This window comes from Bombus pyrosoma, linkage group LG9 (assembly GCF_014825855.1).
Source record: "Bombus pyrosoma isolate SC7728 linkage group LG9, ASM1482585v1, whole genome shotgun sequence".
NCBI lineage: Eukaryota > Metazoa > Arthropoda > Insecta > Hymenoptera > Apidae > Bombus > Bombus pyrosoma.
Genome location: NC_057778.1, coordinates 1696875 through 1718693, shown reverse-complemented (window position 1 = coordinate 1718693; position 21819 = coordinate 1696875). Strand labels below are relative to the sequence as shown.

The 21819-nt window shown below is 41.8% G+C and overlaps 1 long non-coding RNA gene across 8 annotated transcripts in view; it reads right to left on the bottom strand.

Annotated features, from left to right (window-relative positions):
- The window catches only part of LOC122570661, a 178625-nt gene that overhangs the window by 144957 nt on the left and 11849 nt on the right, over positions 1-21819 (bottom strand). For 7 of the 8 annotated variants that reach the window (XR_006317878.1, XR_006317877.1, XR_006317879.1 and 4 more), the window contains one exon: positions 16496-16545. This is a non-coding gene — a long non-coding RNA (uncharacterized LOC122570661). Of the gene's footprint in view, positions 1-16484; positions 16546-21819 lie in introns of all 8 variants that reach the window. The other variant, XR_006317876.1, reaches the window with a different exon arrangement.

The window sequence follows — 21819 nt, the reverse complement described above, 5'->3', positions numbered from 1 at the left end:
TGAGAAATAATATTCAAAAATAAATAAATAAACCTTTACAGAAAATATTTTGAATTCTACACGCAATTCCTCCGACATACTTTGCGCAAAACACTATTATAGGTACATACTTTGTTTTTTCTAGAAAATCATTCATATAGCTCTCGTTATATGTCGAGTACTTTTCAGAAATACGCGTGTGCGGCAATAAAACGATTCAAATTATTTGGATAAGACATTAGATGAGATAAAGCGCGGCGGGTGTTACACGCCATACCGTGTTATTTGAAGGAACATAAACCGTGAAATTTATCAGTATGATCGACAGAGCAGGTATCAGAGGAAATTGGTTGGAAAAATAAAGTCAGATGAGTTTTAATAAAACTCGGCACACAAGAGGTGAAGACAGACGTAATTACCAAAGCTAGAAACAATCGTACCTGTTTAATATGCTAATATTGTATACATGCAAAAACATGTTTTCTAATTGATAAGAACGATAAAACCAGTTCCATGTAGTGGAATCTGATCGAACACCGATCGTAAATTTCCTCTCGCAATAAAACTTATGCGATATGGGGCGTTGATAATTGGACGTGATGAAATCAGTATAAACCCGTTATACTGGTGCCTGGAAATCGATTTCTCAATTAGTGAAATGACGCTTCGTTAAATGATAAAGTTCATCGATGTAACTGTCTTAATATTTCCATTTCTTGAAACTCTGCAAATTCTAGTATCAAGATACACATCTATTACCAAAAGATCGAATATCTCACCCATGAAAATGTATATCCATGGAGATTAAATGGCTGAAAAATAATCTTATTGACACGAAAACTTCTTCAAATAAAACTAAACCTGACACTTACGAATAACTGGAAATGGCTAAAAAAAAAAAAAAAAAATCAAACGAGGAACACAGCACCTTACCATAGTATTGGGTCGTCCGAAAAGTTTCTTTCGTTTTATAAGGAAATAATGGATGCACAACATTTTTCGTTCCATTATATTTTATCGAATTACGTATGATCCATTTTGTTCTATCAAAATAAAGATCACAACCTTCGACAGATTAGGTTTCATGTTTGTATAAAGATGTAAAAAAAAGACACTTTTCGGACAATCCACTACTTCACAATTCCAGCGCTAATGTCGAACTGTCCAAAAGTCAAACAAATTTCACTCTTTATATTAATTTTGATACAGTAGATTAGTTCGGTTTCCGCATGACTCATGCGATAAATCATAACTTCTTCGTTCATTCTACCTACCATTTACCGTTGAATCGTTGTTCCTGCGTTTTACAGGAAGAAGAAAAACCTAACGACGTTTCGATCCATCCTATTCTTCGCCTTCTTTCGACGTACTACGATTCATTCTTCGCTTTTTTCCAAGACAGGACGATACCACGGCTGCACGTGGGTGCACCTCCGGATTATTCGTAGTTCTCCAGTCGCGATCGACGAATCCCTCGAGTCGATAGAGGGGTAGAGGAAATTTATGAAAGTAATCCGGCCTCACTTGACTGCTGATCGGCGTGGGAGCCAACCAAAGTATTTTATTGTAGGCCACGCTCGACGAGAAATCAAACTTTCCGAGCGATAAAATACGACGCAACGGATACAACGAATAAAGGACGTGGGGTGTCACCTGTCCGTATGTTCAACAGGTAACTCGCCATTGTCAGACGACTTTCTGGGCCGAGCGCGCGTCCCCCTGCACACACATCCGATCGTTGCGTGCGGGTGCGGATTTGTCCAACGGGGAGTTCTATCGATGCGAGGAGCGAGGAAAGGAAAGAACTACCGAAGGAACTGGTTCTCATCTAGTGGACCTGAAAATCCGATCGAATCACACGTTTCGCACCAACCGATCGCCGCTCCGAGATCACGATACGTGCTCCAATGAGATTAACATCGTATAGTGGTTAGTTTTATCTTGTGAAACGAATCTTTTCTTTTCTTTCTCTTTCGCAGAGGTGTAGAAGCGAGGACGACTTGTCAAGAATTAGCGTCTTGCAGAGGCTACTATTGTAATATTTAACGTCTTTTGTGCTTTATTTTCATTAGTTTTGCGAGAATTGTTAGATTGCGTAATAAGTTGCTTTGCATTTCCTTAATCCAGTGATTGCATAGTGAAAAAATATATGGATAATATAAAATACCAATTTTATTTGTTATAGGTTAATCAACATATTTCCATCGAACAACGTAGTTACTTTACTGGACAGTGACAGAATTTAAAAAAAATACCAAACATCTTTATATCTACTCGAAACATTTCCATTTTTCCATATCACTGTATTATAAGAGAAACTTTCCTGTATCTGCATCAGCATTTTAGGTGAAAATTTGAAAGAACAGGTTTCTTTAATAGCAGCGTTTTGCATAGATACAAGATCTTTTTGTTGGAAAAACTGGTCCGAATTCCTGAGGAGCGTATGGCGTTGAATTCGACAGATTTCCGAGGATTTAGCATAGACTGGTCGAGCAAGGCGACGCGTATAAATTAAAATCAATCAAGCCTGCTTTTCCAAACTTTCTCCAGATTAGCATCACGTCGAGTAGTTATAATTTGTGGGCAGCCCCCGCTGAGAAGCAGTCAGGGGTGTTTCTGGCCTTTCTAGCTGGAAACGTCACGCCCTGCACCCTCGTCAATATCGATACACCCACCTCGGAGTTGATGGCCGCGCGCGCGTCACGTTCCACAGAAAACCGAACGAGAACTTCTCACGGGCGAGCTGGGGCATCGCTTCGCCGCGGACGAAATTAAAATCCTGTCAGAATAATAATACCGTGTTAATCTCTCGTTCAGAATTGGACGTTCTCGATTACACGCGTGCTCGGCTCGTCCTGTTCGCCCGTTCCGATTCCAATCGGGCTCTTCGATTTTTAACCGCTACGACTTTAGAATAAATTATCACGCCGCCGTGCCGTCTCGCCGAAAACAGCTGCTCTCCCCTTGTCTCGTCTCTTCTTCGCTGACTTTTCAAACTTTTGCCATAGATAAACCAGAAAATATTATCGACGATCTATATGGCCACGTTAAGAGCTAAACAACGTGCTTTATCGTAGCACTGTAGATGCATACATTTCTTTAGCAGAGGAACATTTCTTTAGAGAAAGGCACAGCCCGCGTCGCTATAGCCGTGCAAGCAATCAAACAACGAAGTATTCAATTCGCATCGATCAATAATGTCAAGAGACGAAAGCTAAACGCAAAGCGTCGAGTTCGTATAGATCGACATTTTGAACTTCTTCGTTTCTTTCGTAGAAAAATAAAAAGAAGAATTACTGGAACGAGGAATGAACGGAAACACGTGGCAGGAGATCGAAGAACAAAACATCGGCGAAAGGAAGGGAACGCGCGTCAGATCGCCGCATTGCAGCAGCCGCTGTCGATTTTCTCCGCTAGCAAATACTTCTCCGGCCAACTTTTAAACAAGATTTAACTAATTTTCAGATAGTTTAATATCTTGCGTATCCCTACTCGACCTGGCCAGGCGAACGAGTTGAGTCGGAACGGCTGGCTCGTCTGCGTTGGAGATGATCGCACGACGTCGAGGGAGGAGGAGGCGGTGGAGGAAGAGTAGAAGGAGGCGGAAAGATGGGGACTCGGGGGTGGGTGAGCCTGGAAGCGAAGTGAGCTGACTGACGTGTAAAGACACCTCCACGTCCCGAAGAATTTAACTAATTATAATATGGGATAAACGGTTTATTCCCGCCTGGCAACCTACTCGCAGCGATACTGATATCCCTCGCCATATTCCCCGCCAACCCTCGTCCAGCTCTTGCTCGCTCTCTCTTCCTGAATCCCCGCCACGACTTGGCACACGTCACAGAAGTTAGCGACTCGGGGCACCGGGCCATGATTAGGCCAGATTATGGAGGTTGAACTTTGAACTCTCGCGAAGAGCGGCGAACGGGGTGGGTTTTCAACCAACGACACGACCCTCTCGACTTATCGCCCACGAATTTATCTGTGCAGTTTTCTTTGAACCTATACTATTCTTCGATTGCACACTTATATTATTTTTTCTTCTTCTTTCTTTTCTTTTTCTTTTTTCTTTTTTTTTTCTTAATGTTATAATTGAAACACTAAAAATCGACTTTTCTTTGCGTATATACATAAATAAAGAAATATTTTCTTGCGGTATAACAGAATCTTAATAAATGCAAGAGAAGCCGCATAATTATTTGTAGCGGTCCTCTTGAAAAAAGATATTTAAAGAATATCAAGTTTGGATCAAAGTCACCCATAAACAGTAGTCGAAAAAGGCTAACAAGGACCGGTTCCGAAGTGTAGTACTCACTTTCTAGCGAGTTACTGTATAATAACAGCAACGTTAGAGCTACTGCAAATTATAACGAAAAATTTCTATCGAGGAAATTAGAATGAAAGATATGTAGGGAAAAAACTAATAAACACAAAATCTCTAAAAATACATCGCAGTAAACCTAACTAAATTTCTACGAATAATTGATCATTTTCCTGTAAAGATAAATAGAAAACCTACAAGTTCTTTATCACGAATACTCAAACAAAGTCCGATTAAACATCTGAATAATCATCAAAGGAAGGTGTAACTATTATGCTGAGGCATCAAAACAAGCAAAAGGTAGCAAGGCAAGGAACAGCTTGTGTTGTGACGCAACGAAGTCGCGATCATCGTCATTACTCTTTACGACGTAGCAAAAAGTGGCACACATTGAAACGTTCCCTTGGGAACTGCGTTCGAGATACAGTAACAGTGGAGCGGCATTGAAGCACCGGCCGTAAAATCGCAGCCAGTGAGAGCAGAGTGGAAGGGATCCATAGGGATCATTGAAATCCGTGGATCGAGACCGGACAAAAGGCGCGGTTCCTGCAACGTCGAAGGTATTCGCGCGGGCTATTTAAAAATCGTAAAAGCCGATACACACCGCGAACGGAGCTGTGGGACGCGGCCAGAGGTGGAAGACAAGCCAGTACGAAGGACCGCGAAGGATAGCGCACTCGGCACGGAGAGGGGTGCATTTAAAGTAATGGCGTTTCACTGGAGATGCTATAAATTTATCTGCCATAACTTGTTATACGCGGCTCTCCTCGCGTATTTATACATGCCTGCGCGCGGCCACACACAGATTCCGCTCGCTCGCTCGCGCGCTCCTCTGTTTCGCTCGACCGAGTTATGGCTGTCGAGGGACGATGGAATAGGGCGTGGAAGCGAAGCGCGCCAGGCAGAAGGAGGAAGGAGACACTGTTCTCCAGTTGAAGCATGAACGTTGCTCCACGATCAATCCGGATGAGCCACGTTGTCGTTCTGATAAGAAGGGAATACGATTAAGTTTCCTCTTTACCTTCTTCGTGTTCGAAATTTCACCCTTTCGCTTTCGTAGGTAGAGTAATCCACGAACAGCGCGATATTTCCCATCGAAACGCTAGCGGGAAGGATATAAAGGATCCTAGAAAGGCGCCGCCTTTAATGGACGCTACGTCAGACGCGCGGATGAATTAAAACGAGCTGTTTTGTGTCGAAGCGTTAGGTTCAGCGGTTCCCATTATGGCGTCGCAAAGGTGCCGCCGGCAGGGGGTAAAAGAGCCATAAAAATGGCGCGAGTCAAAGACAACTTCACCGAATGATCAGAAACGACGTTAGGGCGTTCGTTTTCAACCTAAAGTCGATTAAAGGTCGAGATGGCGCGAACGAGAAGACTTCGAGGTTGTAAGAGACGAAGGGGAGCGTATACAGCGTTGGCAGAAAATTGAAATCGTTCGAGAAATCACATGGCCCGTGTGTCGTTGTGCTCTCAGAGAATTACTCTACGGAACGGTGCGAAATCCTAGCGTGTGTTCCGTGTGTTCTTTGCCGTGGTACAGGCACGAGAACACACCGAGTCGCGCATCGGGACCGTGGCCAAGGGAGCGGACGACGCGAGCGGTCCGAGGCGCGCAGTAACGTAATGGACGTCATTAGCCCGTGTAGATTATAGGGCGGCGTGCAGTAACGATCACTTCTTATAGGGCACACCGTGCCACAGCCACAGAGAACAGGGCCCACCGTGGTCAGAGGCTCGTTCCTAGAGGTCGTACGGCGACCGATATCGCAACCGCTATCACTCAGCTTCCGGTATCGTAACATTCCTCCCGTTTCTTTTCTACCTTTCAAGCTCTTTAAACGCACTATCAATATCCGATCTTTGATATTTTTATTTTTCTTTGTCTTCCCCTTATCGTAAAAACTGAACCGCAAATGTTTAGTAGAATTGTTATTTAATCCGAGGAAAATTGTAAGAACGAATTTTTATTCCGTGTGAATCTTTATTAATGGGAATTGGTATTATCTTCTTGGGTAATATTCAGTGTTTTTAGTAACTTCATAGTCAATTAACTATTTTTCAGCGGAATGCTGGGTGTAACGTGAAAATGTAAAGAATGAGGTATTAGTCATCGTATAGAGGTGCACTTCATAAACAACAGAATTAAATTTTATTTGCAATCTAACACGTAGTGAACTAATTGCAAATTCCTAGTTACGTATGCGACTAGTACATTTTGTATGTAGATAATTGAATAAAAGTTCATACTTTTCGTCGTTGATCATATCCTAAGATTAATAGTATCAAGAGGACAAAACGTGAATACAAAGGAAGCAAGAATTATCGAAATCCGTTTCTGAGATCCTAAGAATATTTAAAAGTCTAGCATAAATTTAATAGGATACCGGAACACATCGTATACTTAATTTATGAAATAAATAGCCTAACAGTTTCGGAATAATAATATTGTGCACTGTTTCGTTTAAAAATTACAAACTTCATTTCCTTTGGTGATTACAACCCTATCCTTGAAGCGAAAATAAATATTAAGGAATGATTCATCCGTCAGCGACAGCAGTAACACGCATGATTTATACAACAGGCATTCCCACAAGTCATTAATTAGCTGTAATTGCAGTCGCAGAAATTTATTACAATTCTTTTGAATATGTGCAATATACCCTGTACAAGGCATGCATCGTGGCGCGTCCTGTATTAAAATCTTGTACAATGAGTCATTGTTCCAAGCATATTAATTAATATTTATTCATCAGTTTGTTTGACTATTTAGCTGCACGACCAAATATACGTGTATATAAATACCTACTTCAGATATACGTATGAAATTAAAAATTTTAATACGTAGAAATTCATCAGAAAGTTTGCAATACGTCTGTTTAGAAGTATATATATAAAAAGAATATCTTACAATGAGTTAAAGCTTAGTAGAATTGCTCTGTAAAATTCTATCTTCTTCTCCCATATTCTCCAATTTTTCGCAAATCTAAAACCTACAATAATTAACCGTAGAATTCTAATTTTCCAACTATGTAAATATGAATAATATAATCTAGTACATTTTGAAAATATTTCGCGAGCTATTTAAATTTACTACCGTGGCAGCTGAGATTTTACTTCGAAAACAGACAATCATAATTGCAAAGACATTCGTTATGGAAGTGTTCGCGAAGAAAAATCGTGTCCGGGGAGAAAATAACTTGACGTTACTGGATTCTAGGATCCTTACGAAATACACACAAATACGCATTAATCGCCCGGTAACAGCTTGGCGCGGAGCCATCGAAGGGTCTGCCGACTAGCTTCGTAAAAAGCTAAGCGTTCCGGATAATAAACCAGAGATTTACTTTGGACATTTTTAACGAGACGTTGCGATCGATCCGTTAATTAACGTTCATCGTTATCAACAATGAGCGGCTGAAAATATATTGTTATTGTCCACTGCAATTAATCTCAATGCACAAAATTATTCAAATTATTTTCTGCTCGTTAAAAAAATTACTTTGAAAGAATTTAATTATATATGAAAATAGGACATTAATAGAATGGCAATAAAACGTAATAGAAATATATGTATATGAATGTAGTAAGTTTATAAAATAATTTTAAATTATATCACAGATATTGGCGATTTATAAAGAATAAAAAATTACAAGAATATCTTTTGCACATAAATGTATCACCATTTTAGCTCGAGATTTTTGACATGTTTACGACTTGATATAAATTTCCGCGAAATCACATTAACGAATTTACTACCGTTTAGCATCGCTCCTCATGAATATTCATAAATATAAGAAATGCTCTAATTGTTAATTATAAGGTGAACGCGACACGTGCGGAGCCGTTCGTAATTTAGAAACAAAAACTAAGGTTAACTAGCTGAAACCAAGTTACTAAGCTCTTGCCACACGTTTCCAAACTTCTTTCCAAAGTTCCCAGAAACTTCTCTTCTACTCAAATAAGAAACTTGTTGCAATTTTACATGTCCTGAACATCGTCCAACTTCTTTCAAAGCATGGAAGCTGAACTTTGAATTCGATTACAAATCTAGAACATCAAATCTAAAAGCGATTATACACTTTTCCAATACCATGGAAGAAGAAGCAATTTTCTCAAAATTTCACCATACTTAGGTGACATCGATGGAGGTCTAAGGTATTCAAATGAAGCATGGCTCGGCTTGAAACTCGTCCGTGGCTCGTTTAAAACTGGCGTGAAACGGAGAAGAAAATGCTTCCTGTAGTTTGAGCCCGGTCGAACGGTTGGCTATTAGAGACAGACTGGAAGAACTGTTGACGTCCTAAGGTGTAGGTAAAACATGAGCCCTCAGTCTTCTCCTTGTCGATAAGTCGATGCGTGATTAGAGGGTGGCATTGTGCTTTGAGGGCTGCCTTCTGCTCCTTGCTCTCTTCTTCTTCCTATTACTCTGCCGGCAATAATTACAAGCGCGGCTTCGGGAGGAGCTCTTTGAGCTTATCGATTTCCTGGAATTAATAATTGCACGGCAAACCACTCCCGTCCCTAACACTGCGCCCCGTTCACTGTGGGTAATCGGCCTGATCTTTCGTCTTTCAGAGAGGCTCCCCCGTTTATGGCATTAATCTATCGTAGAAAAAGTAGACGGACGATTTCTCTCGAAGAGGAAGGCCTTTAAGGACAGAGAGATGACTGCCGCGTTATTCAGTCGTCTGCAACTAGCTTTTCAGTGGAACATCGTTCTCGAATAATCGAATCGACGACACGGTTCATCGATCGTTCACAATTAAAAGATATGAGATTTCTGCGATAATACATTTTTGTTTCTCTTGTCGTCTAAGGAACTCTATGTTTAGAACGGCAGAAAGACAGGAGCTGATATATTAGGTTGTACAATACGGTCAATGGTACGTAATTTTAACAGTTACAGGGGAAAGGTAGCATCCGCTATTGGTTCTTGATATCGCATAAGCAAAGACTTATAAGGTGTTTAGGGATTCAACGTGTTGACTGAAAACTTATTCCATCTCCTTATTGCGTGGTTCCTCGCTTCCTTTCCCGATACGAGCTCCCGCTGAGTTTTCGGATAAATTTTACGGGTCAAAGTAAATCCGAAGTTCCGAGGAACTCGGGAAACGCGATAGACAGCTTATAGGATTTTGTCGTGGCAGCCGGCAAAATTTTCTGCTTCGAATATACGGCCTTTTCATTTGTCCTTTCTAAATTTCAACGCTTCGATCACCGTATTCCGCTAACGTGCAGGCACTTTCTAAAAACACGTGGAAAACTGAAAATCACTTAAAAAGACAAAATCTAAAAAGACAAGGAAGAACGAGAGTGGGAAAGAGAGAGGAAAAAAGAGAAACGCAGGACCGGAGTTCGAGGCAAGAACGTATCGATATCCGTGCAACGATATCGCGTGCACCATCGAAATCGATAAATAACCAAGGCCCCGGCATAAATCGTGGCTTCGCTCCTTATAAATCCGACTCTGGGCACCAGGACAGACAGTTCCACGCGCTACCCGCCGGATTTTACTAATTTTCTGTCGTGCAGGCCTCGCCTGTTCCTCGTCACAAAGGCAGATAAAAGGAGGGATGCGCGAGCTTCGCAACTTTATCCTCCTTTTTCTTCCTTTACTTCCACCTCCTTCTTCTCCTTCTTCAACTTCTTCTTCTTCTTCTTCTTCTGATTCTTCTTCTGTTCTCTTCCCCTTTCTGCTTCTTTCTGTCTCTGTTGTTTTCCTTGGACCCCGCCTTTTTCTCTTTCTTCTTGTCTCCGTTTCTTTCTCCGCGCTTCTACACCTCCTCCCTGCTTTTTCTGTCTCCCCCTTGACCCTCTCTCCCCTGTGTCGAGACCACGTGTGCAACTCGTAGAGAGTGGGTGCACCGAGGCAATATATTTCTGGCATCCGTTCCTCCTTCGCCTCGTCCATCCATTCATAATATGCATACGCTTTTGTTGTCGCGTCCCTGTTGGGTCCGTTTTTGTTGGGCCATTAGAGGCCCACGTATCAATTTTTCTTGTAGCCGGGATGCCACCGCCGCGCTGCACCCGGATGAGATTGAAAATCGACGCGCTACACGGCCTGGTGACACGATGTCGATGCGAAAAATTACGCGTGGGCAGAGATAATAAGGATATGTACAGTGGCTAGGAGCAGTATTTACATTTACATGTTGATTAATTAGGTTCAAGTATATTAGATTTCCTGTAATGTATAACTTGTAAAAATGTATCATTTAAAAATTAAAGTGTAGATATGCACTTATCTCTCATAGCAACTGTAACCCAGCAATAACTACATTACTGCTTGGGAACCATCATTTGTGGCAGACTTCTACATTTTTAATTTTTTGTTCTTTTTTCTCTGTTTCTTGTTTTTGTATAGACACCTATGAAATCGTAGCAATTTGTATATGTTGACTCAGCAGTCGTTGGGAATCAACGGGAATTGGAGATATACATACGAATTGTTTAAAAGTGTACGGGCATCTGGAAGGTGTTAAGAAAGCAATAAAAGTTGTCTTTGTGGATACCTATACTCCTCAAACGAAGAAGAATCGTGGTCGAGATAAATTGCACCGCTAGACATCGTGATTTAAATCTTGCTAATAGAAACCGGTATTCTTAGTCAGTCTGGACACGCTTGATCGCGCATAAATTATAATAAATAGGAATATATCAAAACTTGATAAATAATGGACCGACTAGGAATGTTGTGGAAAATAGCAGTCGATTCAGGATCCGAAGTTCTCGAACCACGGAATATCTCTTGCTCGTTTATTTTATTTACTAAGAGAATTAAGAAATCAACGGATTCTTAACAAATATTCTTAAGCAATATAGAGAATTATTATTTGACATTTGGGAATTGTTGGAACGAATATGTTACAGTTTTTCTATAATAATTTCTCCATTAATAAATTGTCTACACGAAATGGGAAATGTCTTGAGTCTTCTTCATTATATCGCTTTTTTCGCAGTTAAACTCATATAAAAACATCGCATAATTATTTGGATTATTAACGATGGCTTTCATATTTTTATTATAAATCTTCCTAATAAAGATAATACATTTCTTTTTCTATAATGTGCCCTATTAATAAACGATGAAACAAAATATAATAAAATTCAAATATCAGAGAAATCAAATTTCACCTATACAAGTCTGTTACCAGTAATCAAATAACCAAGTTTTACACGATTAATAAGCCATCGAGTTCCAAATAATTCAAACTTTTTCGTCACACATTCTTCTTGGACCAACCTGCTCCCTCGATAACACAGTCCATTAATTCCCGCGTGCATCTAATGCGATCCAATTTACCCGGAGATCCACCGGCATAATCCGTCCTCTGGTTTTCGAGCGGTCGCCTCTGAATAATGGTTCCGATCGTCGATCTATTTCTCCAAGACCGGACGAATATCGGCCAGGCCATCGAGAGTTAGGAGCCCCGTCGGGAAGCACGGGTGAAATATGTTCGGCAATTTTTCTTACCACGGGAACGAAAGTTGCATCCCGGTCTCGTACCTGTGTAAACCTTTCTATTCGCTACTTTTGCAATTTCCGATCTCTCTCTCTCTCTCTCTCTCTCTCCCTCTCTCTCTCTCTCTCTCTACCTGGTTCATTCTGGTCAGGTAAAATCGACTCGAAATCCAGAGCAATCCCGAGAAGACACGCTGAGGGCAGACAGGGGAATCGGACAGGTCGATAGTTCGAAAGAGATGATGATAAATCGCGCCTAGGTTGGGCTGACGCAATTTTCTAATTGCTGGCCGTAATTAAGGGTTGTTCCAAGGACCGTCTTCCGGCTGGGGCTACCAGGAAATTGCCTGGCCGGTCCCACACCTTTTGTCCTCACCACTTTCTCGGCATTCTTGCATTTAGTAGGCTTCTCGCTTCGACCAAGCCAACCGATTTGCTTGTAGAACCTGGTGCTATTAGAAAGTGGTTGGGTTTTATGGAAAAGGGCAGTTGTCATCCGGCTGACTCTTCTATTGTGCTAATAGGAGACAATCAGCCCTGTACATTTTCTTTTGAAATTTTGGGAAGAATTGTTCTAGATACTTTAAAATATGTAGACACAAGAGAAAACGAAGAATAATCACGCTAGAAAATAGTTGCAATTATGGGAAATTTCAATACATTTACATAATTTCTAAACTAACAATTTAATCCTTCGACGGTGTAGCGCAAGGTAAATTTCACATCGTAAACGTCATAAGGAATTGAGAATATGTATTTCTTATATCTAAAATGCCAAATATGCAACAAATGTCGAGGATAAAGAAATATACCTACTTCCCCTGGATTTTCCACTGAATCCGAAAATACCGAAAAGGACCGAATAATATCACTACTGAAAATCAATTTCCCCTGCATCTAGATATATACAACACCAACTTTCTAGCAGTTTCAGGAATCCCAACACCTGTCCCATACGCGTCATTCAATCTCAAACAATGCTCCATACAGATTATCAACCGATCCTGCGAAGCGACGCTGCCAGAGAAGATAAAATAGTACAGCAATAGAAAGAACCGAGAAGTCGGAATCATCGAAGAAGCAAGGAAGCATGGCCGAAATCTTGGTTGTATCTGAGTGTTCGATCTTTCGAGCGAAGAACGTGATTGCGATGCCTTATGACTTTCTTTTCCTTTTTTCCCCGGTTTGTCCCCGGGGCCCAGGCCGAAACCTGTACCGATATCCGGAGCCGCGTTCCACCGGAGAGGACTTATAGCGGCCGTAGAAAGGTAATGGATCCCAATAAAGCATCGATACGTGTCGGTGTATATCAGGAGTCCGTGGGACGCGTCGCGTAAGGACTCAATACAAGCGTGAACAGGGGGCGCGGCGCGTCCAGGACGATGGGCCATCTCGTAAAATAAATCGGTGACATCTTGGAAGGCTGGTCAGGCGATTTGTGTGACGGACAAGCGACCGGGCTATACGGCCACCGCGAGACCATATGAAGACGTCACTGGCTCCGGTTCGAGCCTCGTATCGGCAGAATCATTTGTCAGGAGTTTCACGTCGCGCGGCTGGAGGTCTGTCTACTTCTGATCGACCCGCTGATTGACTTATTGTGCAGATCGCGGATAGTCGCCTGTCGACGTGACAGTGATGGCTTGATGGCCCCGCGCGCCACTGTACTGCACGCTCATGCTAAATTGTTTTTCCAATGTAATCAAGCCTCGTCTCCTTCTTCCCTTCGCGTTTCTTTCTGTTTGATCAACTTCCTGGAGGAAATCGAAGGTTACGTCGCATCGTCTTCATATCTCTTGTAAGACATCGGTGTCAGGAATAGAAGATTATGTAAATAGCTAGTGGATCTTTGCGATTGAATAAAGGATAATCGAATAATCCTGAAGACGAGTGAACCTTCATAGCGTAATCATCGTTGTAACTTCGTATTTGCCATTTTAATTTATGTAATTAAAGGAAGAGGAAGGAAGACTTCAGCCTATGTTTTATTGGGAAAATCTGCACATTTGCGGTTTTGACATAGCGTGGACTGTATGTTTCCTAAGCTTATTTTTCTTTTGAAGAATTACCGGTATTCGCAGTAGATTTTGTAGAAAACGAATTTTCCCTCGCTTGTCGGAAAAGAAATTTCGATGAACGTATCGTTAGTTGTAGAACAGTGTGTTACTGATATAACTAACCTTAAATTCCTAAATTTCTTCCATTCCCTGACATTTCGAAAGTCAAATATAACTTGCATAATCATTGAGAATTTATCCGAGAAACAGTTCAGAGTTACAAGTTGCATTTAGATATGATTTGCACGTGTTCGTTGAATGTCAACGATTATGATATACGATGGGACAATAAAAATCTTTACAGTAATTATGTAATGGCAACGAAACTTCATTAATCTCGAGCGATGCAAAACAATCTATAAGTTGAACCTGACGACATTTCGATGAGCGTAAAGTTGCGCTGATGCTAAATCACAGCCAGAGTAATTGCGCAATCAACAGGAGCCCTGGTACAACTATCAACGTATTAATTTATCATTATTTCATAGGCTATAGAAAAACATTTGTCATGGCGTACATTATTCCTTATATCTTTGACTAATGATTAATTAAAAAGACATTAATCCGTGCGTCTTCATTTACATCCAATACATATCATATTTGTGATGAGCTAAAGCGTCGATATACTGAAATATTCACATTTTTATCGTACACAATTCATATGTTAAATATTACATTCGATTTTTCTATTGCTAGGTAATTGCACGAATATCACAAAGTTTGCAAATTACGAATCTTCTTTTCGTAAAGAATGCAAGAATTTGGAAATAGAAGATTGAGAAGTTTGAGTCAGTATTGAAAGATTGTCCTGAATAGAATCGATTAGACCTTTCCTAGGTCGACAGAAAAATTACTTCGATCGGTTATTTATTGATAGTGAAGATCCGAAACTTCTAAATTTCCAGCCAAATGCCGCATTTTAACATTGGTACATAAGTTTCTCAAATCTGTTTTACACGCATTCCTAGATGTAGCTCATAGTATCATAAACTCCTGAAACAAAGAGAAATAAAGGCTGAGTAGAAAAATGAAAGGAATAAACTACAATAATAAGAACATCTCCGAGAATCGATTAATATCGCGAATTCCAATAAATAGAAACTCATAAACCTCATCTATCTACCTCTATTAATTTCTCGACAGATCTACCTGTTTCAGTGCTGTGAGACTTCGTAAAAGCATACGTAATTCGAAGATCTTCGATCGGCAGAATGGTGGTCGAACGATAGTTGAAACGGCGCGAAAGGAGCAGCTAAGCCATAATTCAAGAAAAAGGGAGGCGAGCGGGGCACGGTGGAGTGCGTCACCCATTGTCCAAAGGCGGGTGTGGTTTGTCGTTGTTGGAGCAACGCGTAGGATGATCTACCTGGGCCATACCTTGCCCACAGCCAGACTTTGCTCGTCTCTCTAATGCTAATATCGTCTCCGAAATTGTACGAAGGCGAGACATGTCTGGTCGGCGAATTTTGCGACCATAAATCCATTAGCCACGCTCGTGAAAAAGGCTCACTGACAATGGGAATGGAGGCTTGACAAACACTTACAGTTTCTTACACTGCTTTTACCCTGAAAACTTTCTAATGAACTTAGTATTGACTCGTTTCACCGATTCGTTTCCCGATCGATCCTGAATCCAGCTCTATTACACGCTCGTAGATCAGTTTACTTGATAAGAAACATAGACACAGGCACGTACAAGGGCCAACTGCTTATTATTACGAGAGAATGTCTAATAAAAATTACTTCCTCGCCAGATTTAGATCAGATAATTGGCCAGATTATCGCCGGTTTTATTTACCAGAGCTGTTTCAAGCGTACAAGTTGGTTCCACGAAAAAGAAGAGCCTAGTAGGCCTTACGAGTAGCTCTCACAAAGGCTCTCGCGACTGTCATCATCTTTATTAAGTACGCAGTACCTTTCAGCCGGAGAGCTGGATTTCCAAGTCTCTTCATCAGTCGTTCCGCTTAATCGGGCCCCGAAATCTTCCGTCCAACGAGAATTACCCAAATCATCGTTCCCCGAAAGCGGCCACCAAAAACGTGCCCATAAACTTCTCTCGAGTCCTCCGGAACAGAAACGACGTTTTCTGCATTTATGGGAGACGTGCTCCTGTCGTTGAATGACACTGCTATCAGCCAGCCAAAATCGCCCGTATCAATCTCTTCAACGGACAATTGAAATTGACACCGAGTCAAGGGGAGGAAGGCCTCACACCCGCATGCCTAAATTGTATCAGCGAATCAGTCTCGCGGTACTCGGTCCATTCGGGTCGATTTCCACGATTAACGCGGTGTGCACATCCAACACCGTCATCCAATAAATTCTCAAATATTAATCACGACCTTTTTTCCTTCCTACCACCCTCACTGGGGTTGCTTTGTGTTATTTGAAAATTTATGGCCGTTTAGACAAAAAAAAAAAGAAAGGAAATATATTAGGATGGTTTTATTGGAGCTTTTAGAGTTCGATACCTGCGTTTCTTACGATGTGCATTGTGACAAGAATGAAAGGTTATATGGAGCGATTGATACGCTAAATAAAGCGTTTTTAAACATGGAAAATGATTTGTTTTCTATTTTTGAGTTTCAGGACGGTGGTTAAATCGAATCTTTTTAACAGGTTTTGAGGTTTAGCTTCAAGTAAATCGAGAAATATACATACAAGTTACTTACTCGTACTGCGCATTCACTGGTCAGAATCCAAAAGGTGTTCATCAAAGGTGCTGTAACAAATAAACGTAAGAATACACGATTAATCAGCTGCATACAATGCTAAGTTCGTGTTTCATTAATTGTCATAATTATTCAAATGAAGTTCAAGTACTTTAGGGCGAGTGCATCGCATTTTGACACGCAATAAAAAATAAAAAATAGAAACCCGTGAAACGGCCCGACCTCTGAAGCAACTCTATCCAAATAGTTTCTATTTTTCAGCTGAACGAAACAATGTTTTCCCTTTGCGCCAAAAATGCTTTGCTAGCAACATATTAAAAAGAAAGAGGAAAGGAAAAAGAAAGAAAAATAGATCTCATACAACGTTGCATCGTTCTTCTTCTTGGGGGCAGCACGGAGGTGTAAAACGCGGAGTTTTCTCGGCGACGTAAATGCCGTAAGCGCGATAAATTTCCCGTCGGGAAGGGAATTCCAAAAGTTTCCGATTCAAAAGACGCCGCGTGGAGAAGCGGGGATGCGAAGGCGCGGCCATGAATTATGCATGAAAGCTTCGATTCGCGGATTAAGCGAGCGCAACCCGTGGTTCTAGTGTCTATTCTTCGTCCTGAAAGCCGAAGCTAGCCAACCGGAGCTGTCCGTGGCGAATGTTGAAAGATTCGGACCGTAGAGAATGGATAAAATCGTCAAAGGGACCAGAATCTATGAAAGCATCGCCAAAACGATCCAGTTTCCTTTGAATAACTCCATCCCTGCACGACTGCTCTTACTACATCAAACTGTATCACGATTGAAATTACATTCGTCGTGTTTCTGTCTTATCAGGTATGTATCGAGTTGCTAAAAAATTGAATTTCCTAGTTTCAGTATTCTTCCAACGAAACGACGATGTATTTCTTCGGAACTAATTAACCCTGCGTGTAACTTAATATAAAAAATAATAAGGTAATAAATATTTTACAGCGATTTCTAATATTCCCGATCGTTAAATCTTGCCAGCGTACTTCCACGAAACCATTTAGTTTCTCCTCCGCGTATCGATAACGATCGGAGGGCATTATCCTCAGAGAATAATTTATCATACGAAGAAACACCAACCATACTATTTCAAGCGGAGCCGCCGAAAAAATGTGGAACTAGCGAAGATCGATCAGAAATTTCTATCACGAATGAAGGCGAACCGGTACCGGGGACCGTTTCGGCGGCTCAACCACATCAAAAACCGATCGCGCGGGACTCCAAGACGCATCATAATTATCATGGAGCCCCGTTTGCGCGGGTGGAATACGAAGCAGCCGGGGCAGCCAGCGAGTCTCTTCTCTCTCGCGGTATCAGGCATTTCTATTTACGGCCATGGGCTCCCGGGGCCGACGAGTTATGATATTGTTTCGGCTGCTTCTCGGAATCTACGCGATCGGTGACTCGGATAAACCCAGAAAGGGAGAGAAAAAGAGAGAGGGAGCGAAATCTGCCTGCCTCCGCAACCCTATCTCGGTGCTTTCTGTACCTTCCGACCGGTTGGACCGTGGACAGAGGGAAGCGGGGCCAGACGGAGGTATACACTTTTATTTCTTCATCAGGCAACGCTCAACTTGCCTACCTTTTATGATCGCCTGACTGCTTCATCAGTTCACCAACTTTCCGAACGCTGTATGCCCAGTCAGGTTCCTGATTTCATGGTGTTCCTTCCTCTCTTCCTCTCGCTCTTTTTTCCCCTTCCGTTCTATCTTCCTCGCTTCCACCTTTTTCTTTCGTCTCTGTTTTCTCTGGCTCGTTGCTTGTTGCTGCGGAACGGATTTTTCTTTGTGCTCCACTGGAACGTTTGGATCGCGGATTTCACGGCAATTTGGAAATTGTTACGCGACAGGCTCGACCGCGCTTGCAACGGGCCACGAGCCGGTGAATCGCGGAAATTTTTCGTCCCACGTTCATCGAATGAAAGAATTTGTATCAACTTTGCTGCTCGAGCTACGTATCGCGTTTACGGATCAAGTTTAAGGCTGAAATATCATGCCCATTCTCTTTAGAACTTGTTTGAAATGTTTGCTGCGTTAATAGAATTATGCCATTCGACCACCTGCATCGCTATTTTCAGGTTCACGAATATCCTTCCGAAGGGTCTGAAGAAACATAATGTAACAAAGATATCGATCACAAGAAAAAGAATAAAAAGAAGATGACTGCGCTTCTCGTAAAATGACAAAGTTTCTTTGTACGCCGATTGATTCTCCCAATATGTTAAACGAAACTAAACCATTAAAATTTTCTATGTGTACACAAGTATGTTTGGAGTAACTAAACAATACAAAAATAATAATCCTCTCTGATATATCTTCCAAATTTTACAGCAGTATCTCGATTAATTTGAAAAAGGCTGATCAGTCTTTGCTCCCATTTGCTAAAGTTACTCCGAGTAATCGTTGTCAAAGGTTCTCTATAACTTTGATATCAAGTTAAGTAGTTAAGCCCAATTGATGAATAATTATGCATAGTAGGTGATTATGGTCGAACGATTAAATTCAGAAAACAAGTTGACCGTGGCCGACTGCGCGAATCGTCGCGATAAATATCTCGGTATTTAAGAGAAGGATATCCAGCCGACGAAAACGCACGTGAACCCGTCGAGGCGGCACTGTCCCTAGAAACGAAGTGCAGTAAAACGAAACAGCGATGACGCGCACACGTGTTCGACACGATTACTATTCCGCGGCCGTGCCTGTCCGGTGACTTATGTTAATGTTGTAATTATATCATCCTAATCTACCGAGTCGCCGCGTATACATAGCCTACGTGTCCACATCCTATCAAATACCCATCTTGAAAACTGCTATACGTGCCAGAATGCAAACTCCACAGTTGCGAGGCGAACTCGCGTTTCTCTGAATCTCACGGACACACTTTGCCCGTTTCAGCTTTTCAGTCTCCTTCGTTTCGTTCCGTCTATCCTCTCCTCTCTGTGTTGAAAGAACCGTCGTGTTAGGGCGGATAAGTGGTTGGAAAACCTCTGGACGGAAGTGGGTTATGTGAACGCGAAGGGGTTTGACCTAGAAAAGTTCCACCGTAGTTCGGTGGATCGTCGAAGTTCCGCTTTTGAAGAAGATCGAGCCGTTTCGAATTATTGCGCTTGCTCTTCTGCCAATAAGTTGAGGCGGTTCCTCCAGTTAGAAGGAACGTATTAAGATTCTCGGTAATGAGAAGTTTCGTTAAATAACATTCCTTGGAAATCATTGTTGTAGCTACGATTGACGAAAAGTTTTCAATTAATCTGATTTTTAGAAGCTCGATTATCGATATCACAATTTTCGATATCGTTTGTACGTAAAAGAATGAAATATACTTAAAAACTTTTAGAAACCATATTGCAAGATACATTTTTCGTACATTGACATTAACAAGAGCTACAGATATACCTACAGAAACGTTTAAATCATAATTTAACATAAAAGTATCATGTGTAACGCTGAAGTGAACTTTTCATCAATTATTCACAACTTTAAGTGCAACATAACGATACCTAATTAGCCCTACGATTATGTTTGATCCTATCAACGTTGCCAAAGTTGTCCAACCTTCGTTGCTGGAGAACTTAAGGACAATCAAATTCCAATAATTCATGGTACCCTAACAGTTTTCCTAACCACAAAACGGACCGTTTTAACCCTGAACAAAAGTTGATGCAGAAAAGGAGCGGTAGTTGAGAGAGCAATGGCGAATATTCGGCGGAGAGAAAGAGAGGCAAAGTTCCCAGAGAGTTATCCTAGGTTAGTTATGGCGGCGACAGTCCCCGCGCGCGGTTACAGAAGTATTTGAATGGCTGTCGGCCCTTGTAAGACGTCAAAAAGTCAAAGGGAAACCACTAAAATCAGTTAGGGATCTCAACTATGCGTGAAAGTAAGAGGGGACAAGAGAGAACAGACTCCAACGACGAGGAAGGGACTAGGAGATCACACGAAAGGATCGGCGGAGTTTATGGAAATTTTTTTTCCCTCAGAAAAGGACCGTTAAACGCGTTTCGCCTATTTCCGTGGCACGACCACTTATTGGCTACATTTTGTCCTTAAGACAATAGTTTGTCGTTCTTTACGACTCCACCGATATCTCAGTTCGAGAATTATTGTCCGGGAATGTGTGTCCTTTAGCCTGTAAATCGTGAAATATGTCCCGACCCACGCGACCTACAGGAAACGAGGAAAACGTGAGAGAAGCTGAAATCTTAATGCGCTATCAATACAACGCTGCACTTTTTCGTTACGTGTATCGTACGGAAGAACATCACCTGGATATTCTGGTCGTGATATTCGTCATTGTTATTTATGTAATGTATGTTGAAACGAAGAACACGGTTTTTAATAATTAACCCTCTATAATTGAAATTTCGTCCGCTTATAAGAAATAAAAATTGTTCACTTCGACGATGTGATTTGGATGAAGTACATGTTTACTTTCAAGGCTGATACAACTAAGAATTATTTTCACGAATTCATATAAAAATTTCATCGGTGGAAATCAATCTAGATTCACACGTTCTTATCCGAAGAACAGAAGAGAGAGGCAAGATTAGCTAATTCTACACCATAAAGATCAATCAGTAACAATGGTGTTCAATCTGCTCCGCCATTGAAGAGATTAGAAAAGTCGAATGGCACGTGCCGTGCCGCATGTTTCCCTCATCGACAGCGAAACGAACGCTTCAAGTGCATCAGAATTCATTTGATCGCGTTCCAAGAACACGCGCACGATTCTGTGCAGCATGTTACCCCATACACAGCAAGGGAAGGGAGAACGAGAGAACGGAAGAAGGAAAAGGACATGGACGGTAGAGCCGCGGCGTTGCGAAGATGCGGATACATTTTTTACAAAACGTTTCTCATTCCGCGGCGCATTACTAGAGGAACGAGAGAGGGATGATGCGCGGGGAGAAGCTTGGACAAGGAGCAGGCCACGAACGGAAAAGAGGGAGTGGGAGGGAAGGCGAGCCTGAACATTTCGTGAAACAAGGAAAAATGCGACTCCACCGAGGCACGACCGCAGCATTTTTGTCTTTACAAAATTATGTATTCCGCAGGCCTCCGCCATATCTCTCAAAGCATAACAAGTTCCCTCTGTGTCTCTCTTGCCTCCCCCCAACCCACCCGCCCTCCAACTCACCCCCCTCGACCCACGACCACTATTTCTTCCTTCTTCGCTCTTCTCGACTACGACCCACGAGATACCACCGTCCTTCTTTCATCTTCCACAGCTCGTTTGCTCTTTCTACCAGTCCCTCTCCTCTTCCTTTTCCGGCCGTGTGCTCGTGGATCTCCTCGTCCCATCCGCGCACACACCCA